The sequence below is a fragment of the Rana temporaria genome, chromosome 8, assembly GCF_905171775.1.
Source record: "Rana temporaria chromosome 8, aRanTem1.1, whole genome shotgun sequence".
Taxonomy (NCBI): domain Eukaryota; kingdom Metazoa; phylum Chordata; class Amphibia; order Anura; family Ranidae; genus Rana; species Rana temporaria.
This window is the reverse complement of record NC_053496.1, coordinates 188,720,409-188,739,698: the sequence shown is the minus strand read 5'-3', so window position 1 is coordinate 188,739,698 and position 19,290 is coordinate 188,720,409. Positions and strand designations below refer to the sequence as shown.

At 47.9% G+C, this 19,290-nt stretch overlaps 1 protein-coding gene and 1 pseudogene across 1 annotated transcript in view; one reads left to right on the top strand and one right to left on the bottom strand.

The window, feature by feature from the left end:
• LOC120909737 overlaps positions 1-19,290 on the top strand; it is an 857,992-nt gene that overhangs the window by 619,250 nt on the left and 219,452 nt on the right. The window lies entirely within an intron of this gene.
• Positions 14,191-19,290, bottom strand: part of LOC120909817 — a 41,055-nt pseudogene continuing 35,955 nt past the window's right edge.

Below are 19,290 nucleotides of genomic sequence, written 5' to 3'. Positions count from 1 at the left end.
CTGAGGTTCCTCAGGATAAGAGGAATACGATGGTCCGGCACCGTCCCGCACAGTCTGAGGTTCCTCAGGATAAGAGGAATACGATGGTCCGGCACCATCCCGCACAGTCTGAGGTTCCTCAGGATAAGAGGAATACGATGGTCCGGCACCGTCCCGCACAGTCTGAGGTTCCCCGGGATAAGAGGAATACGATGGTCCATCTACACTGTGTGGTGCCGGATGGACATTTGAGGTAGTCGGGTTTTCTCCTGGACTATACTGTGTGATGTCCTCATCTTCTACTTTACAGTCTGGAGACAAAGTGAGACAATCCTCTGAGGTTTTCCTCATCTCCCGTCCATCTACTAAAATAGAAATACAAAGATTATTACTAGACATGAGCTGATTGGTTCCCCTAAACCAGGACTCTGCCCACATCAGGCAGCTTTGTCTCTGAGGATCTTACAATTCCCCCCTCAAGGTAACTTGCCCCCACCCCAAAGCAGCCTATCCCCATATTGATGGGGACAAGGGCCTCTTTCCTACAACCCTGGGCGGTGGTTGTGGGGGTCTGCTGGCAGGATGCTTATTGGAATCTGAAAGCCCCCTTTTAACAAGAGGGCCCCTAGATTCCAGGCCACATCACCCTGAAAGTGCCCAATCTTGTCTGAATTACCTCATGAATTGACACTAAAATGTTATATGAAGAATTAAGTTACAAAATAAATATTAAAATGTTATCAGTGCAGCCTCACCTGTGCAAAAAAATAGGATTTTTGCACTCACCGTAAAATCCATTTCTCTGAGTTCATGGACGGACACAGCAGCAATTGACCTTAGGGTATTATCCTCTCTTTTAGGAGATTGACTAGGCAGAAAAACAGCATGTTAAGTGTTAAACACTCCACACAGTACAGTACCTCCCAGGGGGCGGTTCCCCCAGGTACATCCTCCACTCTCTGTTCTGCAGCCTCAGTTCGTAAACAAGCAGTACACAAAGGAGGGGTGGGTGCTGTGTCCGTCCATGAACTCAGAGAAATGGATTTTACGGTGAGTACCAAAATCCTATTTTCTCTTCCGTTCATGGACGGACACAGCAGCATTGACCTTAGGGACGTCCCCAAGCAGTGTCAAAAATCGAGGGGTGGGAAAACACAGCAAACCAACTTCACCCCAAACAAACCAGAGTTCCTCAACGGAGGAACTTCAACCTTAAACAGCCGCCTGCAAAACCTTGCGGCCGAAGGAGGCATCGGAAGATGCACTCACATCCACCTTGTAAAACTTTGAGAAGGTGTGGACTGACGACCAGGTCGCTGCCTTACACACCTGTAAAACAGACGCTTGATGGCGGAAAGCCCAAGAGGCACCAATCGCCCTGGTCGAATGTGCCGTAACCGGGAAGGGGGGCGCCAGACCCTTCAGGGCATAGGCCTAAAGCACAACCTGCCTGATCCACCTAGAAATGGTGGCCGACGAGACCGCCAGACCCTTCTTAGGACCAGTCACCGACACGAACAGTGAGTCCGACCTCCGAAACGGAGCCGTAGCAGACAAGTACACCCGTAGGGCCCGAACCACGTCCAAGGAATGTAACGCGGACTCTTTTGGGTTCGCCGGCCGAGGACACAAGGATGGAAGAACAATGTCCTCATTAATGTAAAAGGCCGAAACAACCTTAGGAAGTAATGACGGCTGCGGCCGCTGCACCACCTTATCCCTGTGGATGACCAAATAGGGAGCCTTGCAAGACAAGGCCACTAATTCAGACACCCGTCTGACCGATGTAATCGCCACCAGAAAAATCACCTTCTGGGAAAGAGTCAATAAAGGGATCTCCCTAATCCCCTCAAACGGAGACTCTTGAAGTACCGAGAGAACTAAATTCAAGTCCCATGGAGGCAGTGGAGGACGCACAGGAGGGGCCACATGTCAAACCCCCTGCACAACTGTACGCACCAGAGAGTGCGCCGCCAAGGGTCGCTGAAAGAAATCCAGAGAATGTGAGCGACTTCCACCGCTGCAGCCGAGCTCCGAGTGCCCCTTTGATGATTGACATACACCACAGCCGTGGCGTTGTCCGACTGAATCCTGACCGGGCAGCCCTGCAGTCTCAGCGACCACTTGGAGAGGCACAGCCTGATCGCCTAGAAGTCCCAAAACATTGATTGGCAGGCGGGACTCTTCCCGAGTCCAGCGCCCCTGGGCCAAATGAACACCCCAGACTCCCCCCCAGCCGGAGAGACTGGCATCCGTCGTGACCACCGTCCAATGGCATGGCAGGAATGACTTCCCGGCCCAAAGCACCGTAGATGTCAGCCACCACACTAGGGAGGACCTGACCAGGCAACTCACCCGGACCTGGTAATCCAGAGACGAAGGGAACTTGTCCCAACTACAGAATTTCTCTCTGTAACACTTGAGTGTGGAATTGAGCATATGGAACTGCCTCGAAGGAGGCCACCATCAGACCCAGAACTCGCATGCAAAAGCGAAGCGATCACTTCTGAGTCGCCAACCACTGCACCGCCGATTGCAGTGTCTGTAGTTTCTCCGTTAGAAGGAAAACTCTCGCCTCCGAGGAATCCCGGACCATCCCCAGGTATTCCAGACGCTGGGACAGTACCAACACAGACTTCTGAACATTTAACAGCCAACCGAATTCATGGAGGGTCTGGCAGGTGATAGACACATTCACCTCTAACTCTGAGCTTGAAGAAGCTCGCAGAAGAAGATCGGCCAGGTATCCCACAATAGCGATCCCGCGCTGCCTCAGCAGGGCCAGAATCGGGGCGAGCACCTTGGTGAAAACCCGTGGTGCTGAGGCCAGGCCGAAAGGGAGGGCCGCAAATTGAAAGTGGTCTTCCCCGATCGCAAAGCGCAGAAATCTCTGGTGCTTTGCGCATATAGGGATATGCAGGTACGCGTCCTTGATATCCAAGGACACCAGGAAGTCCCCTTAATGGAGCGCTGCCACTACAGAGTGAACCGACTCCATTCTGAACTTTTGCACTTTGACAAAACAGTTGAGGGCCTTGAGATCCAGGACTGGACGGACCCCTTCCTTCTTGGGGACTACAAACAGATTGGAGTAAAACCCCTGAAACCGTTCCATTGAGGGAACTGGCACAATCACTCCCCTGACCAGCAGATCCTGAGCACCCCGAAACAGGGCCTCCCGATGTTCCGGAGGAAGCTGGAGGTTGAAAGGAAAAAATCTGTTTGGCGGACAAGAGAGAAAGTCTATCTTTTCCCCCCGAGGAAACTACTTTGCAAACCCACCGGTCGGAAACAAGAGACCTCCACCGAGCCGCGAAGCTGGCCCCCCACCCGAGAGACGGGCGGAGGCAGACTGCCCTTCAGCGGGTGCCTTGGCGCCCTGGGAACGTTTACCTGCCGCACCGGGCGGACAAAAAAAAATGTTTGGGGGCAGCAAAGGAGGGCCCCTGCCTTCCCTTTACCAGATTGTGGGAGCAGAGTGCTCTTACTGGTATCTTTTATGATGTCATCTAGAGAAGCCCCAAAAAGCCTTTCACCTTTGAAGGGTAAGTCCACCAAGGCCTTCTTAGAAGACTGGTCCGCAGACCAACACTTCAGCCAGACAAGGCGTCGCAACACTACCGCGTAGGCTGAAGCCCTGGAGAGCAAGGGAAGCGTATCCAGGGCTGACTCACAGACAAATTTTAGGCCCTGCACCAACTGGTCGGCCAGTGCCACACAGTCCGGAGGGGCTTGATGCTCCTTCAACTCCTGAAGCAACAACTTTGCCCGTTCGGTAAGTCTCTGTGACACTAGAGCCCCGGCCAAGACCGGTCTCACCGCCGACCCCACCACTGTGAACATGGAGCGGGCCACAGCCTCAGCTCTCCTATCTACAGACATATCCCTCCACCCGGCACAGCCAGCAAATAACAGAGCAAGTAACCCGGGAGAATTGTTCTGTCAGAGATCTCACTAGACCCGGGCATGGGGCAGAAGACCCAAGGTACATACCCCAGGTGTCTAGGTCAAGCAAACCCTATGGTGAAAATCAACATTCTGCTGCCAGCTGAACCCCAGAATCTCCATAAATCCAGTCTAGAGACATAAATTGTGTCTGCAGCACAGAGAAGGAAGATTATCCGAGAGAAATACAGGACGGGGAACACAGCTCAGGAAAGTGACCAGGGGATTACAGGCTGATATCACCCAGTCCCCGCCCTACTCTGGACCAATCAGTGAGCAGTATGGGTGGAGGAATGGATTTAGTGTTAATGACCCACCTGTGCTGATCTCTGTAGGAGTGTCCTCCTCTATAAATGTCCCCGTTATTCCATCCTCCTCCATAGACTGCTGATCATCCCTCACATACGTCTCTTCTTCTTCTGATTTCACCTCAAATTCTATATCGATTGGATCTCCACTCTAAACCAAGAGAATGAGAGAGAATATCATCTGTAAGATATAGGGCCATATTCTGAGTAAAGTTACGATGGAGTAACTCAGGATACTCCATCGTAACTCCCTTTTTTGACCCGTGTATCTATGCTCCTGATTCTCAGAATCATTTTTGCATAGATACACTTAAGATCCGCCATCTGTAAGTCACTTACACTGGCGGATCTTAAATGCAATGACGCCGGCCGCCGCTAGATGGCATTTAAGTGAAGGAGTCATTTGCGTATGCAAATGATCCTTCTACGCCGATTCACGAACGAGTTCGCGTCGCGTAACCGTCGCTAACGTCGTTTGCGTAAGCGGAAACTTACCCCTGCTATATGAGGGGTAAGTTTCCGCAAGTCTCGCGTAGGCCATGTTACGGATGGCGTCGGGTCCCCGTCGTGTTTTTTCGTTGGATACGTCGTTTACGTAAGTCGTTCTTGAATACGACTTTACGTCAATGACGCACACGTCGGCGTCATTGACGTTTTCCGCCGAGAACTGGAGCATGCGCACTGGGCTTTTTGCAGCCCGGCGCATGCCCAGTTCTTTTGTATCGGGGGCGCGCTTCATTTGAATAGAAGCCGCCCCCTTGGAGATCCGCCAGGCTACGCCGGGACACTTACACTCCGCTGTCCCAACTTATGGAGCAAGTGGTTGGGGAATACAACACCTGCTCCAGTAAGTTGGGACAGCGGAGTGTAAGTGCCCTAAGCGAAGCAGGCGGATATTTACTCAGAATATGGCCCATAATCTTTATTATTCAGACATCATAAAAGAAATCCACACATCGTCTCCATGAGGCTGTGTATTACAATCTCCGTCCCACCAACCTTGCAGTATGGAGGGGTGGTGTGACCTTCCTGTGTGGAATCCTGGGAATACAGAGGACGGGGACATCTCTCTGGTGGGTTTCTGTAGCTGGATGACTCCACCATGGTGTCCTGGTACAGATATTTGTGTTCTTCCTCCATCACCCCATCCTCATCATCCTCCTCTTTTATCTCTTCTTTAACCTCAACTTTAGGATCTCTCAGGTCTCCACTCTGAATATAGAATAAAAATGACATCAATGGTAACAATGCAGATAATGTACAGATCCTAATGATACTATCAGTGATTGTTCCTCATCTACCTGATGATGGTGGGGGATGGTGTGACCTTCCTGTGTGGAATCCCGGGAATACAGAGGACGGGGACATCTCTCTGGGGGGTTCCTGGTATTAGGTGGCTCCATCATATCCTTGTGTCCTTCTGAAAACTCCTCCATCACTCCATACTCCTCATCCTCCTCTTTATACTCTTCTTTAACATCAATATTATCATCCCCGAGGTTTCCACTCTGAATATAGAATAAAACATTTATTATAATAAACATGTTTGTGTATAAATCATAACCACCAATAATTGTTCTTCATCTACCTGATGATGGTGGGGGATGGTGTGACCTTCCTGTGTGGAATCCCGGGAATACAGAGGACGGGGACATCTCTCTGGTGGGTTCCCATTACTGGATCCATCTGTAGGAAACACACACACTGACTGAATTCATAGGCCCAGATTCTCGTAGGGCGGCGTAAATGTAGGCGGGCATAGCGTATCGTAGTTACTCTACGCCGCCGCAACTTAGAGAGGCAAGTGCTGTATTCACAAAGCACTTGCGTCTAAAGTTACGGCAGTGTAGCGTAAATGTGCCGGCGTAAACGCGCCTAAATCAAATGAGGAACAGGGGGACGTGTTTTATGTAAACTAATCGTGACCCCGGGTAATTGACGCTTTTTTCGAGCGGCGCATGCTCAGTATCACGTCGAATTTTCAAATTAAATTACGCCCGCTCAATGCCTAGTCGACATGAACGTAACTTACGTCCAGCCCCATTCACGGACGACTTACGCAAACAACGTAAAACACGACGCTGTTCGTACGTTTCTGACGTCCATACCTAACATGACTTACCCCTGCTTTATGAGGGGTAACTTTACGCCGGCGTATGTCTTACGTGAACGACGTATCTTGCTACGCCGGGCGCACGTACGTTAGTGAATCGGCGTATCTAGCTCATTAGGAGATTCGACGCGGAAATCTACGGAAGCTCCACCTAGCGGCCAGCGGAAATATGCAACTAAGATACGACGGTGAAAGAGACTTACGCCGCTCGTATATTAGCCAAATTTATGCGTAACTGATTCTAAGAATCAGCCGCATAGATACGACGGCCCCTACTTCAGATTTACGACGGCGTACATGGCGCTATGCCGTCGTAAGTCCTTTGAGAATCTGGGCCATTGTTTCTATGTGTTTATCAGATGATGGGGGATCTAGGTGGAGCCTCCGTACTGCTCTCTCCTTTACAATAAAGTCTCCTCTTACCCGGTGATGTGAGGGGCGGCTGATTGTCCATCATGACGTCCTTGTAGAGATCCTTGTGTCCTTCTAAATACTCCTACATAGGGAAATAGACAGTGACATCACCTGATACTTACAAAGATAAAGTCACCATCCAGACACACCCCTTGTGTTGAACCTTCACAGACATCAGGAATAGTTATTACCCCTCAATATATCTACATAAAGCTTCTAAAATCCAAAAGTATGCACTATAAATCCACCGCAAAATAAAAACCCTTTCCTGTAATATAATATAATACGTTAGCAGAGATGGGCTCGGGCGTGTTCGGGATCCCACCTGCCCGATCCCGCCAGGAAGCCGACGCTGCTAATAACGAGCAGTGAGATATTTCCTGATCTCTGTAGCTGCGGACCGGGAAATATCACACTGCTTCCGATTAGCCATGTACAGTGTCGGCTTCGGGCAGGCGGGATCCCCAGCCCATTCCTATCCGTTGGTATAGACCACGGGTCTTCACTACGGCCCTCCAGTTGTTCAGGAACTACAATTCCCACCGTACCTAGTCATGTCTGTGAATGTCAGAGTTTTACAATGTCTCATGGAAAGTGTAGTTCCGAAACAGCTGGAGGGCCGTAGTTTGAGGATCCCTGGTCTAGACTGATGAGGTGAGAATGTGATTGGTTGGAAAGGTCACACATCTCCAAAATGAAGAGAATGTTCCGGCCTCGTAAGTGGGGAATGGTCTGACCTTGAAGGGGTTAATCTAGGTCTCCACACTATATATGTGTGTATCATCATCTGCTGGAGATAAAAGACGTCACAGTGACTATGGAGGAAGAGGACGGATTTGACGGGGGGGGGATTACTGGGGGTAAAAGGGGAAATAAGATCTTATTACCTTCCACGTCCAGCAATGTCTTCCCTCTACTTCCTTACAACTCACCTCTCACCCGGGACTTCCCATCCATACCTGACATCACTTCCTGTCTTTCATAGAGACTTCCAGTCTCTATGGTAGAGGTAAGATCACCACCTTGTGGATCTCAGAGGAACTGCTGCTCTGAGAAACGTCTCATAGGGGTTGCTTTACTAAAGGCAAAGCTACTGTGCACCTTAAAGTGCAGCTTAGCAAATGAGGTGAAGATTGACTTTGCAAAGAATACCCAATCACATTCAAGGGGGGAAAAAAAGAATTTTTGCTTACACATGATTGGATGATGGAAATCAGCAGAGCTTTCCCTCATTTACTAAGCTTTGAAGCAACTGCACTCGCAAACGCACAGTCTATTAACGTTTAGTAAATCAATCCCACAGCGTGAACCCGGCCTTGTGCTGTATGTAGGGCACGCGGGTGACACTCTCTCCATGTTCCCCTTTTGATTGGGTGCCAAGTGTGGGTCACATGAGAGGCCTACCTTGTGGTGGTTGCTCCTGGGTTATGCCCGGCACCTTGAACAGGCTCACTCACCTTACACACGGGGTACATTTTCTCATCGATGCCCCTGGACAAGGGGGAGGCCACTTTTAGGGATAACTTAACCATAAGGCAGACCTCCAACTCTAGAGATGGCACTTGAACAATAAACTGTCCTCCAGTCAGCTCTTTCGTCCCCATGTCAATGTACACCTTCCCTATCACAGCCACATTTAGGAGGAACACGCTGAGCCTGTCCAGCGTATCTCCGCTACCTCACTCCCAGCAACGGAATGGAGTTCCACCGATCACCTAGTGCTGACTCCACGTGTGCTCTGTTATCTTTTCTTTTTCTGGACCTAGTGCCCAGGCTGGGAACCTCTAAGTGCCGATCCGCTCCTGTTGCTATGGGAGACGGACTGCCAGGGGGAGATATTGCTGACAAGTGACAACAACTCTCTTGCTACAAGAGGATGTCCCACCAATCACAGTACAGGTTGTTTGTTAAGCCTCCATCACTAGGGTGCCCACGTGTCCTGGATTGCCCGGGACTGTCCCGCAATCGTCAAGTCTGTCCTGGGTCACCTTCATTCCAGGACAATACAATGTCCCAGAATGAAATAGAGGACACAGCCACTCCATACTAACTAGTAATTACATTTCCGGAACTGGTTGCTAGGGTAAGGTGACCAGATTTTTTAAATGAAATCCGGCCGCTCTATGACCATCGCCTCACACCCTCTCAAGTCTTACTCTCCGTGCCCCGGCTACTACTGGGTGGGGAGCGGAGGAAGATCACTCCGCCAGGGAAGGCAAGGAGATAAGCAGGCAGGCAGCTGGCCGGGACTGAGCCAAGGCAGAAGAGCATGCGAGCGGTGCAGAATGGGCACCCGAAACTAAAGAAATATTCCCTCCGCTCCGACCAGCACATGATCATCAGAAAGGGGGACAGATAATGGGAAAAAAAACACCCCCCTAATCTAGTAGGAGCACTGAATGTCTATGAAATTGCCCCAGTCCCTGTTCAAATCCAATCCGGGGACAAACTTGTTCCGGGGACAGTGTCCTCAATCAGGGGACTGTCCCCTGAAATCGGGGATGTCTGGTCACCCTATGCTAGGGCCAGCACTGCACTCTCCAGATAGTGATGCCACTCCTTTTCTTCTACGCACGTGGCTCATGCAGAGGGTGTGACAGCAGCACTGCATCTGGTGGCAGGCTATGGGTGGCAAGCGGCACTGCATCTGGTGCAGGCTATGGGTGGCAAGCGGCACTGCATCTGGTGGCAAGTGGCACATTCACCTGACAAATAACCCACCGCCAATTTCCCCATCAACCCCGAGACTACATTACCCCCCCAACCCCCCCTCATCTCTTTTTGGGGAAGGTGAGAGAGGGGGTGTGTACCTGAATGGCAGTTTGTAAATGTGGTCATGCTATCCATCACCCTTGGTAACCACCAGACATGTGCAATTTGTTTGGGTCCGAATATAAATTCGGACTGATTTTTGGTTATTCAGAGATTTGCATGTATCCGAATCCCAGAATAAAACGGTAATGGATTTTGTTGAAATTAGTTTACTTTCACATATTCTCATTTTCTAACTAATTCCACGGTCGAAAAATGATTTTAATTTAGTGTGAAGAATAGGTGATTTATGCAATAATATGTTGATGGGGACAAGGGTCTCTTCTCCACAACCCTGGCCTGGTGGTTGTGGGGGTGACTTATCGGAATCTGGAACACCCCCACGTGAATAAGTATTCAAAACACAACAGTTTTTGACAAGTTCATTATTAAAAAAACAAACAATTAAATGTCCCCTGAAGTATCTTCCAGATTTCAGTGTCACCCCTCCAACAACCGGGCCAGGGTTGTGGGGAAGAGGCCATTGTCCCCAAGGTGGTGTCACCAGGTGGCCCCTCCTCTTACCTTTTTAAGAACTGTCACTCAGCTGAGTAGGCATTCGGCAGTCAGACTTCATTGTTGTGGGGAAGAGGGTTGTAGGGAAGAGGCTCTTGTCCCCATCAACATAGGGACAAGCTATTCTGGGGGGGCAGATCCATACCCTTCCCAAAAGCAACCTCGCCCCCCCCCTTTCCTGGCCTGCTTGGATAAGGGTCTGGTACAGTGGGGAAAATAACGATCGTCTCCCCTGCAGATTGTGTAATTTGCCCACTTACAAAGAAATTAAGGGTCTATAATTTTTTATCACAGGTGTATTTTATAAGATAGAGACAAAATATCAACCAAAAATACAGAAAAAAACCACACGATACAAATGTTATAAATGGAATTGCAGTTCAGTGAGTGAAATAAGTATTTGATCCCCTTAGTAGTTGGGGGGGGGTTCCTTGTTGGGAAGCACAGAGGTCAGACGTTTCTTGTAGTTGGTGATCAGGTTTCCACACATCTCAGGAGGAGTTTTGGTCCTCTCTTCTTTACAGATCTTCTCTAAATCCTTAAGGTTCCTTGGTAACTCGAAGTTTCAGCTCCCTCCATACATTTTCTATAGGATCAAGGTCTGGAGACTGGCTGGGTCTACAGATCTTCTCTAAATCCTTAAGGTTTCTTGGCTGTCGCTTGGCAACTCGAAGTTTCAGCTCCCTCCATACATTTTCTATAGGATTAAGGTCTGGTGACTCACTAGGCCACTCCATTATCCTTCTTCTTGAGGCACTCTTTTGTTGCCTTGGTGGTATGTTTTGGGTCATTGTCATGCTGGAAGACCCATCCATGATCTTGATGATCTTCAGTGTTCTGGTTGAGAGAAGAAGGTTCTCATCCAAAATCTTACAATACATGGCCCCGCCCATTGGCCCCTCAATGCAGGAAAGTCGCTCTGTACCTTTAGCAAAGAAACAGCCCCACAGCATCATGTTTCCCCCTCCGTGTGTCACTGTAGGGATGGTGTTCTTAGGGTCATAGGCAGCATTTTTCTTCCTTAAAATATGGCATGCCCCCTCCTCAAGAAGGCCCATGTACAGTCATGCCAATGAATATCTAAATGATTCAGAGAAGAGCAGGAGAAAGTTCTGTGGTCAGATGAGACCGAAATTGAGCTCTTTGGCATCAACTCGACTCGCCGTGTTTGGAGGAAGGAAAATGGTGACTATGACCCTAAGAACAGTGGGCCAAATCCACAGAAGAGATACGGCGGCATATCGCCTGATACGCCGTCGTATCTCTGTGATCCGCTTGTCCTAACTATGCGGCTGATTCAAAGAATCAGTTACGCATAGCTAGCCCTAAGATCCGACAGGTGTAATTGACTTACAGTGTTGGATCTTAAGGATGCAATTCTATGCCGGCCGCTAGGTGGCGAGGCCATTGCGGTCGGCGTAGAATATGCAAATGACTAGTTACGGCGATCCACGAAGATCCGCGCGTTCGTCACAATCCCGTACGTCGTCGCTAGTCGTTTTTACCCGTCGCAAAGTTACACCTGCTTTAACATGGCTTATCTTTAGATCAGCCATGTTAAAGTATGGCCGTCGTTCCCGCGTCGAATTTCGATTTTTTTTTTCTTTGCGCAAGACGTCCGGGAATACGAAACGCCGTAACGCACGTCGCATTTAAAAAAAACGTCCGGGCGCCGTAATTTCACGCAATGCACGTCGGGAAATTTGAACACGGAGCATGCGCAGAACGTTCGGCGCGGGAACGCGCCTAATTTAAATGGTGCCAGCCCCATTTGAATTAGGCGGGCTTGCGCCGAGTGGAATTACGTTACACCGCCGCAAGTTTACAGGTAAGAGCTTTGTGAATCAGGCACTTACGCTGTAAACCTGCGACGGTGTAACGTAAATGGGATACGTTACGCTGCCGCAGCGTAACGTATTTCTCTCTGAATCTGGCCCACCATCCCTACAGTCACACGGAGGTGGAAACATGAAGCTTTGTGGCGGTTTCTCTGCTAAAGGTACAGGCCGACTTTGCCACATTGAGGGTCGGGGCACACCATTTTTACCCTGTTCGGGAGTTCCGCCGCAAACCAAACAAAGGGGTGTTCGGCCCATCTCTACCCCTTGGGTGCTGCCTCTGCAACTGAAAGGTGTAGCGGTTGAAGGGCTGTATAACAGTGGTGGTTCTACCACCCCCCCAACCTCATGTGTGAATGAGCCCTAATAGCGCATTCAGTCACAATTTGTGTTCATGATTGTTGCCTTTTTAGGTGTTTCCACGGTCGTGGTACTCCAAGGGCCTCCAAAAATGTGATGGGTAATCAGGAAATTAAATGCGTAAGAAAGCCTGAAGGTGCTCCTTGGATTTTGGGCCCCTCTGCATAGCCAGGCTGTGAAAAAGTCTCTATTCCCATACTCAGGAGGAGTAGCAGAATGTTTTTTGGGGTGTCTATGCTGTGTGTTCGAAACATCCCATTAATTGACAACTCTGTGTAAAAAAATACATCTTCGTTTTCTTTCCTGCATTTCCCAAAAACTTGTGACAACATTTTTTCAAAAAACACACTATGGCTTTCAGAAAATACTTTGGAGCGTTTTCTTCCCAAAAGGGGGACACTTTGTGGGTGTTTCTACTGTCATGCTCCAGGACCCCCAGAAATGGGATAGGCAGTCAGGAAATTAGATGCGTAATTTATGCTCCTTAAAAGCCCAAAGGTGCTCCTTGGATTTTGGGCCCCTCTACGTTGTTAGGCTGTGAAAAAGTCTCACAGGTGTTGGTATCCCTGTGCTCGGGAGGATATGGCTGGCATGGTCCTAATACTCTACTTTACTTGATCATTGCACTCTATTCCCTGGTCTCTATATGATATACTCCTGACCACTGCACTCCCTTTGTAGGCAGGTTGAAGTAGGATAATATATGCACACAGTATCAGGGGTGAGATATTGACCAGGCCAGGGTCTGACCAAACCAGCTGTATTCTACATGACACAAGGATAGATAATGTCTCTTTGCTGTTTGCTTGAGGGCCAATCTAATTAAACAGTTCACAGAGAGGTGATTTGCAAATCTGGAAATAAACATTTAACTCATTTCTGCAGAGATTAACCCTCCAGGTCTCCACCCTCTAGCTTCTAGAAGTTTCTCCAACCTTCCAGATTCAGGGGGAGGCACCAGAGACCTGCCTGTCATGCCTTGTACACACGTACTGGATTTCTGACGGGAAAAGTTCCCGTCGGAAATCCCGAGGGGGAAAACGGAGAACCTGCTCGGAAAGTCTTTTCCCTACACACGGCCGGTTTTCTTACTGTGTGATGTCCTCATCTTCTACTTTACAGTCTGGAGACAAAGTGAGACAATCCTCTGAGGTTTTCCTCATCTCCCGTCCATCTACTAAAATAGAAATACAAAGATTATTACAGGACATGAGCTGATTGGTTCCCCTAAACCAGGACTCCGCCCACATCAGGCAGCTTTGTCTCTGAGGATCTTACAATTCCCCCCTCAAGGTAACTAGTAAATGGCTCCTCTCATATCCTCCCAGTTCATTTCTTTATTCATGGACCTTAGTCAGAGAGTGAGGAAACAACGAGAACTGTCTTTTATAGGAGTGACAGTGATGAGGGGATTATAGGACGAGTGACCCCTCCCCCTCTATCACTCATTGCCATCTTCCCAACACAAGAAGTCCTGCACTTCCTTATTTAGTCTATGATTTAGTCATGAATAACAGCGGGATGAGCCCCACCAGAGGTCAGAGAGTGAGGATGGGGAGAACAACCAAGATGAAGACTGGACTGATCCTGAACATCACCATCATTGGGTTATTGACTCCTCCCTCATTATCACTTTCTGTTTAAGGTTCAGAAGTTGGAGGATGTTATCACATTCTTATCACCATGTAAAAGTCTGTGCTCCAATCACATCATCAGATATAAAATGTCCAGCTGGTAGGAAATGGGTGTAACAAAAGAGAATACATATTATGGGTGAAGGGGAGAGAGAAGCGAGTCCTTTGTGACCCTGGTAGATTTTTATTTTGTTATTTTTTTCACAATTTTATTTATTATTATTTTTTTAATTAAGAGCCCCATTGGGAGGCTTTGGTGATATATCGGGGGTCTAAACAGACCTCTGATGTTCTACCTTTGAGACAGAAAAAGGAGACTGAGGACACAGCCCTCCAATCTCCATTCCTGTGGCCTCAGCTGCACACAATGAATGGACAGGAAGAGCTCTGTACAGAGGCTTCCCCTTCATTCACACACTGAAGCATAGGAAACACATTTTTGAATGAACACAGGTTACTATGCTTCAGTTCTGTATGCATCACGGACTCTGTCCATTCAGAAAAGTAAGGGGCCGGTAAATTACATATTTACCGGCCCCTTCCCAGCTCTCCATCTTGAAATCATCCCCCGCAGCAGCCAGCAGGAGAAAAGAGCTGGGTGCTCATGTGCTCTGATGGCAGCAACTGCCCCAGCAGTAGATCTGATCGGCTTATAATGAGTTTGTGCCCCTGGACCCACACAACTGGCAGGACTCGAGGAAAACCCCGGGCACAGGATTGAAGGTTCTGTCCCAGCCACAACACTTTGGAGCCTTCAAACTCCAGGCCCCAATCTAGGAGTACCAGACCTGGAGAAAGCTTCAAACACAGATGTAACGGGAGGGCCAGTGGAACCACAAAATGTACTCAGCCAATGAGAGAGAATGACTCCATTTTTATTTTAAAAAGCCTAGAGGACCTTTTCTTTTAAGTGGTGGGGTTAACGCGTTTCGTCCAGGAAGACGACTTGAGAAAACAGACCTCTTGCAAGAGAATAATAGACCTCTAAGTCTCCATAACACAAAATGTACTCAGCCAATGAGAGGTAAGGACTCCATTTTTATTTTTCTCCTGCTATCAATGGCCAACACGGTACAACACTTCATCCATGTCTTTGGTGATCTCTGATCTCCTTATAAAGTGTTTCTTACATGATGAAGATCAGCCATGGAGTATATCTGAGGTGTATATCAGGGTGTGCTTCTTCCCCACATGTCCAGCAACATTCACATACAAGACATTTCCCGCACTCACTAATACACCTCAAGGGTTGTGTGGGACCCCTGATGTACAGGAAGACAGGACTTCAGTGAGGAACATTTCCCTCACTCAGGACAGGAATACGGCTTCTCCCCCGTGTGAGATCTCTTATGTTTGGAAAGATGGGACTTGTGTGAAAAACATTTCCCGCACTCAGGACAGGAATACGGCTTCTCCCCCGTGTGTGTTCTCTTATGTTTGGAAAGATAGGTCTTATCTGAAAAACATTTCCCGCACTCAGAACAGGAAAAAGGCTTCTCCCCCGTGTGTATTTTCAGATGTTTGGTAAGATTGGACATCTCTGAAAAACTTTTTAAGCACTCAGAACAGGAAAAAGGCTTCTCCCCCGTGTGAGATCTCTGATGTATGGAAAGACTGGATTTCTGTAAAAAACATTTTCCGCACTTAGAACAGGAAAAAGGTTTCTCCCCCGTGTGAGATCTCTGATGCTGGGAAAGATAGGACTTATCTGTAAAACATTTCCCGCAGTCAAGACAGGAAAAAGGCTTCTCCCCCGTGTGCAATCTCTGATGTCTGGATAGAGTGGACTTTTGTGAAAAACATTTCCCGCACTCAGGACAGGAATACGGCTTCTCGCCCGTGTGAGATCTCTGATGTTTGCAAAGGGTGGACTTTTGTGAAAAACCTTTCCCGCACTCAGAACAAAAATGCGGCTTCTCACCCGTGTGAGATCTCTGATGTTCGTCAAGACGCGATTTATCTATAAAACATTTTCCGCACTCAGAACAGGAAAACGGCTTCTCCCCCGTGTGCAGTTTTTGATGGGCGGAAAAACTGGAATTCTGTGAAAAACATTTCCCGCACTCAGGACAGGAATATGGCTTCTCCCCTGTGTGAGACCTCAGATGCGTGTAAAGATAGGCCTTCATTGAATAACATTTCCCGCACTCAGGACAGGAATGTGGCTTCTCCCCCGTGTGAGACTTCAGATGGTAGTCAAGACTAGGCTTCTGTGAAAAACGTTTCCCACACTGAGGACAGGAATACGGTTTCTCTCCTGTGTGCAACCTCTGATGAACGGAGAGATTGGACTTCTTTGAAAAATATTTCCCACACTCAGTACAGGGAAACCTCTTATCGGTTGGAAAGACAGCACCGTCCCGCACAGTCTGAGGTTCCTCAGGATAAGAGGAATATGATGGTCCGGTACCGTCCCGCACAGTCTGAGGTTCCTCAGGATAAGAGGAATACGATGGTCCGGCACCGTCCCGTACAGTCTGAGGTTCCTCGGGATAAGAGGAATACGATGGTCCGGCACCGTCCCGCACAGTCTGAGGTTCCTCAGGATAAGAGGAATACGATGGTCCATCTACACTGTGTGGTGCCAGATGGACATTTGAGGTAGTCGGGTTTTCTCCTGGACTATACTGTGTGATGTCCTCATCTTCTACTTTACAGTCTGGAGACAAAGTGAGACAATCCTCTGAGGTTTTCCTCATCTCCCGTCCATCTACTAAAATAGAAATACAAAGATTATTACTAGACATGAGCTGATTGGTTCCCCTAAACCAGGACTCCGCCCACATCAGGCAGCTTTGTCTCTGAGGATCTTACAATTCCCCCCTCAAGGTAACTAGTAAATGACTCCTCTCATCTCCTCCCAGTTCATTTCTTTATTCATGGACCTTAGTCAGAGAGTGAGGAAACAACGAGAACTGTCTTTTATAGGAGTGACAGTGATGAGGGGATTATAGGACGAGTGACCCCTCCCCCTCTATCACTCATTGCCATCTTCCCAACACAAGAAGTCCTGCACTTCCTTATTTAGTCTATGATTTAGTCATGAATAACAGCGGGATGAGCCCCACCAGAGGTCAGAGAGTGAGGATGGGGAGAACAACCAAGATGAAGACTGGACTGATCCTGAACATCACCATCATTGGGTTATTGACTCCTCCCTCATTATCACTTTCTGTTTAAGGTTCAGAAGTTGGAGGATGTTATCACATTCTTATCACCATGTAAAAGTCTGTGCTCCAATCACATCATCAGATATAAAATGTCCAGCTGGTAGGAAATGGGTGTTACAAAAGAGAATACATATTATGGGTGAAGGGGAGAGAGAAGCGAGTCCTTTGTGACCCTGGTAGATTTTTATTTTGTTATTTTTTTCACAATTTTATTTATTATTATTTTTTTAATTAAGAGCCCCATTGGGAGGCTTTGGTGATATATCGGGGGTCTAAACAGACCTCTGATGTTCTACCTTTGAGACAGAAAAAGGAGACTGAGGACACAGCCCTCCAATCTCCATTCCTGTGGCCTCAGCTGCACACAATGAATGGACAGGAAGAGCTCTGTACAGAGGCTTCCCCTTCATTCACACACTGAAGCATAGGAAACACATTTTTGAATGAACACAGGTTACTATGCTTCAGTTCTGTATGCATCACGGACTCTGTCCATTCAGAAAAGTAAGGGGCCGGTAAATTACATATTTACCGGCCCCTTCCCAGCTCTCCATCTTGAAATCATCCCCCGCAGCAGCCAGCAGGAGAAAAGAGCTGGGTGCTCATGTGCTCTGATGGCAGCAACTGCCCCAGCAGTAGATCTGATCGGCTTATAATGAGTTTGTGCCCCTGGACCCACACAACTGGCAGGACTCGAGGAAAACCCCGGGCACAGGATTGAAGGTTCTGTCCCAGCCACAACACTTTGGAGCCTTCAAACTCCAGGCCCCAATCTAGGAGTACCAGACCTGGAGAAAGCTTCAAACACAGATGTAACGGGAGGGCCAGTGGAACCCAGAATCTCTTAAAAAGTTTGATGCCGCGTACAGATCATTTTTCAGCATTAAAAAAACGACGTTTTAAAAAAATGTCATTTAAAATTATGGTGTGTGGGCTTCACATCATTTTTCGGGGTTCTGAAAAACGACGACAAAAAAAAAAAAATTCGAACATGCTGCATTTTTTAACGACGTTTTAAACAATGACGTTTTCGGGTTGTAAAAAATGGTCGTGTGTGGGCTAAAACGACGTTAAAAACCGGCGCATGCTCAGAAGCAAGTTATGGGATGGGAGCGTTCTGGTAAAACTAGCGTTCGTAATGGAGATCGCACATTCATCACGCTGTAACAGACAGAAAATCGCGAATCGGCTTTAACTAACAGGAAATCAGCTAAAGCAGCCCAAAGGGTGGCGTCATCGGCATGGAACTTCCCCTTTATAGTGCCGTCGCATGTGTTGTACGTCACCGCGCCTTGCTAGGGCATTAAAACGATCGTGTGTGGGCAACGCCGTTTTAATGATGAAGTTAAAAAAAACGAGAATTTTTCTAGATGCTGAAAAACATTTTTTTACATGCCGAAAAATGATCGTGTGTACGCAGCATAAGGATCGCACTCTGTGAAGACTAGGGATGAGCTGAACACCCCCCCGGTTCGGTTCAAACCCTCGAACGGACCGAACGTTCGCACCAACTTTAGAAACTCATTGAAGTCTATGGGACTCGAAAGTTCGAAATCAAAAGTGCTAATTTTAAAGGCTAATATGCAAGTTATTGTCCTAAAACAGGTTTGGGGACCCGGGTCCTTCCCCAGGGGACATGTATCAATGGAAAAAAAAGTTTTAAAAATGGGCGTTTATTCAGGAGCAGTGATTTCAATAATGCTTAAAGTGAAAAAAATGTTTTTTGAAAAATTCCTTTAAATATCGTACCTGGGGGTGTCTATAGTATGCATGTGAAGTGGCGCGTGTTTCCCGTGTTTAGAACTGTCACTGCACAAAATGGCATTTCTATAAGAAAAAAGTCATTTAAAACTACTTGCGGCTGTAATGTAATGTCTGGTCCCTGCAATATGGATGAAAATCATTGAGAAAAACGGCATGGGTACCCCCCACCCCCAGCCCATTACCAGGCCCCTTTGGGTCTTGTATGGATATTAAGGGGAACCCCGCACCCAAATTAAAAAAAGAACAGGCGTGGGGCCCCCAGGCCCTATATACTCTCAACAGCAGTATACAGGCGGTGCAAACAAGACAGGGACTGGAGGTTTGTTGTTAAGTAGAATCTGTTTGTAATTTGAAACTGGTACATTTTGTAAGTGTAGCTCCAGCCCAAAAAAATCGAATTTTAAGCTTTTTGGAAAACATAGTTAAGGGTTATCACCC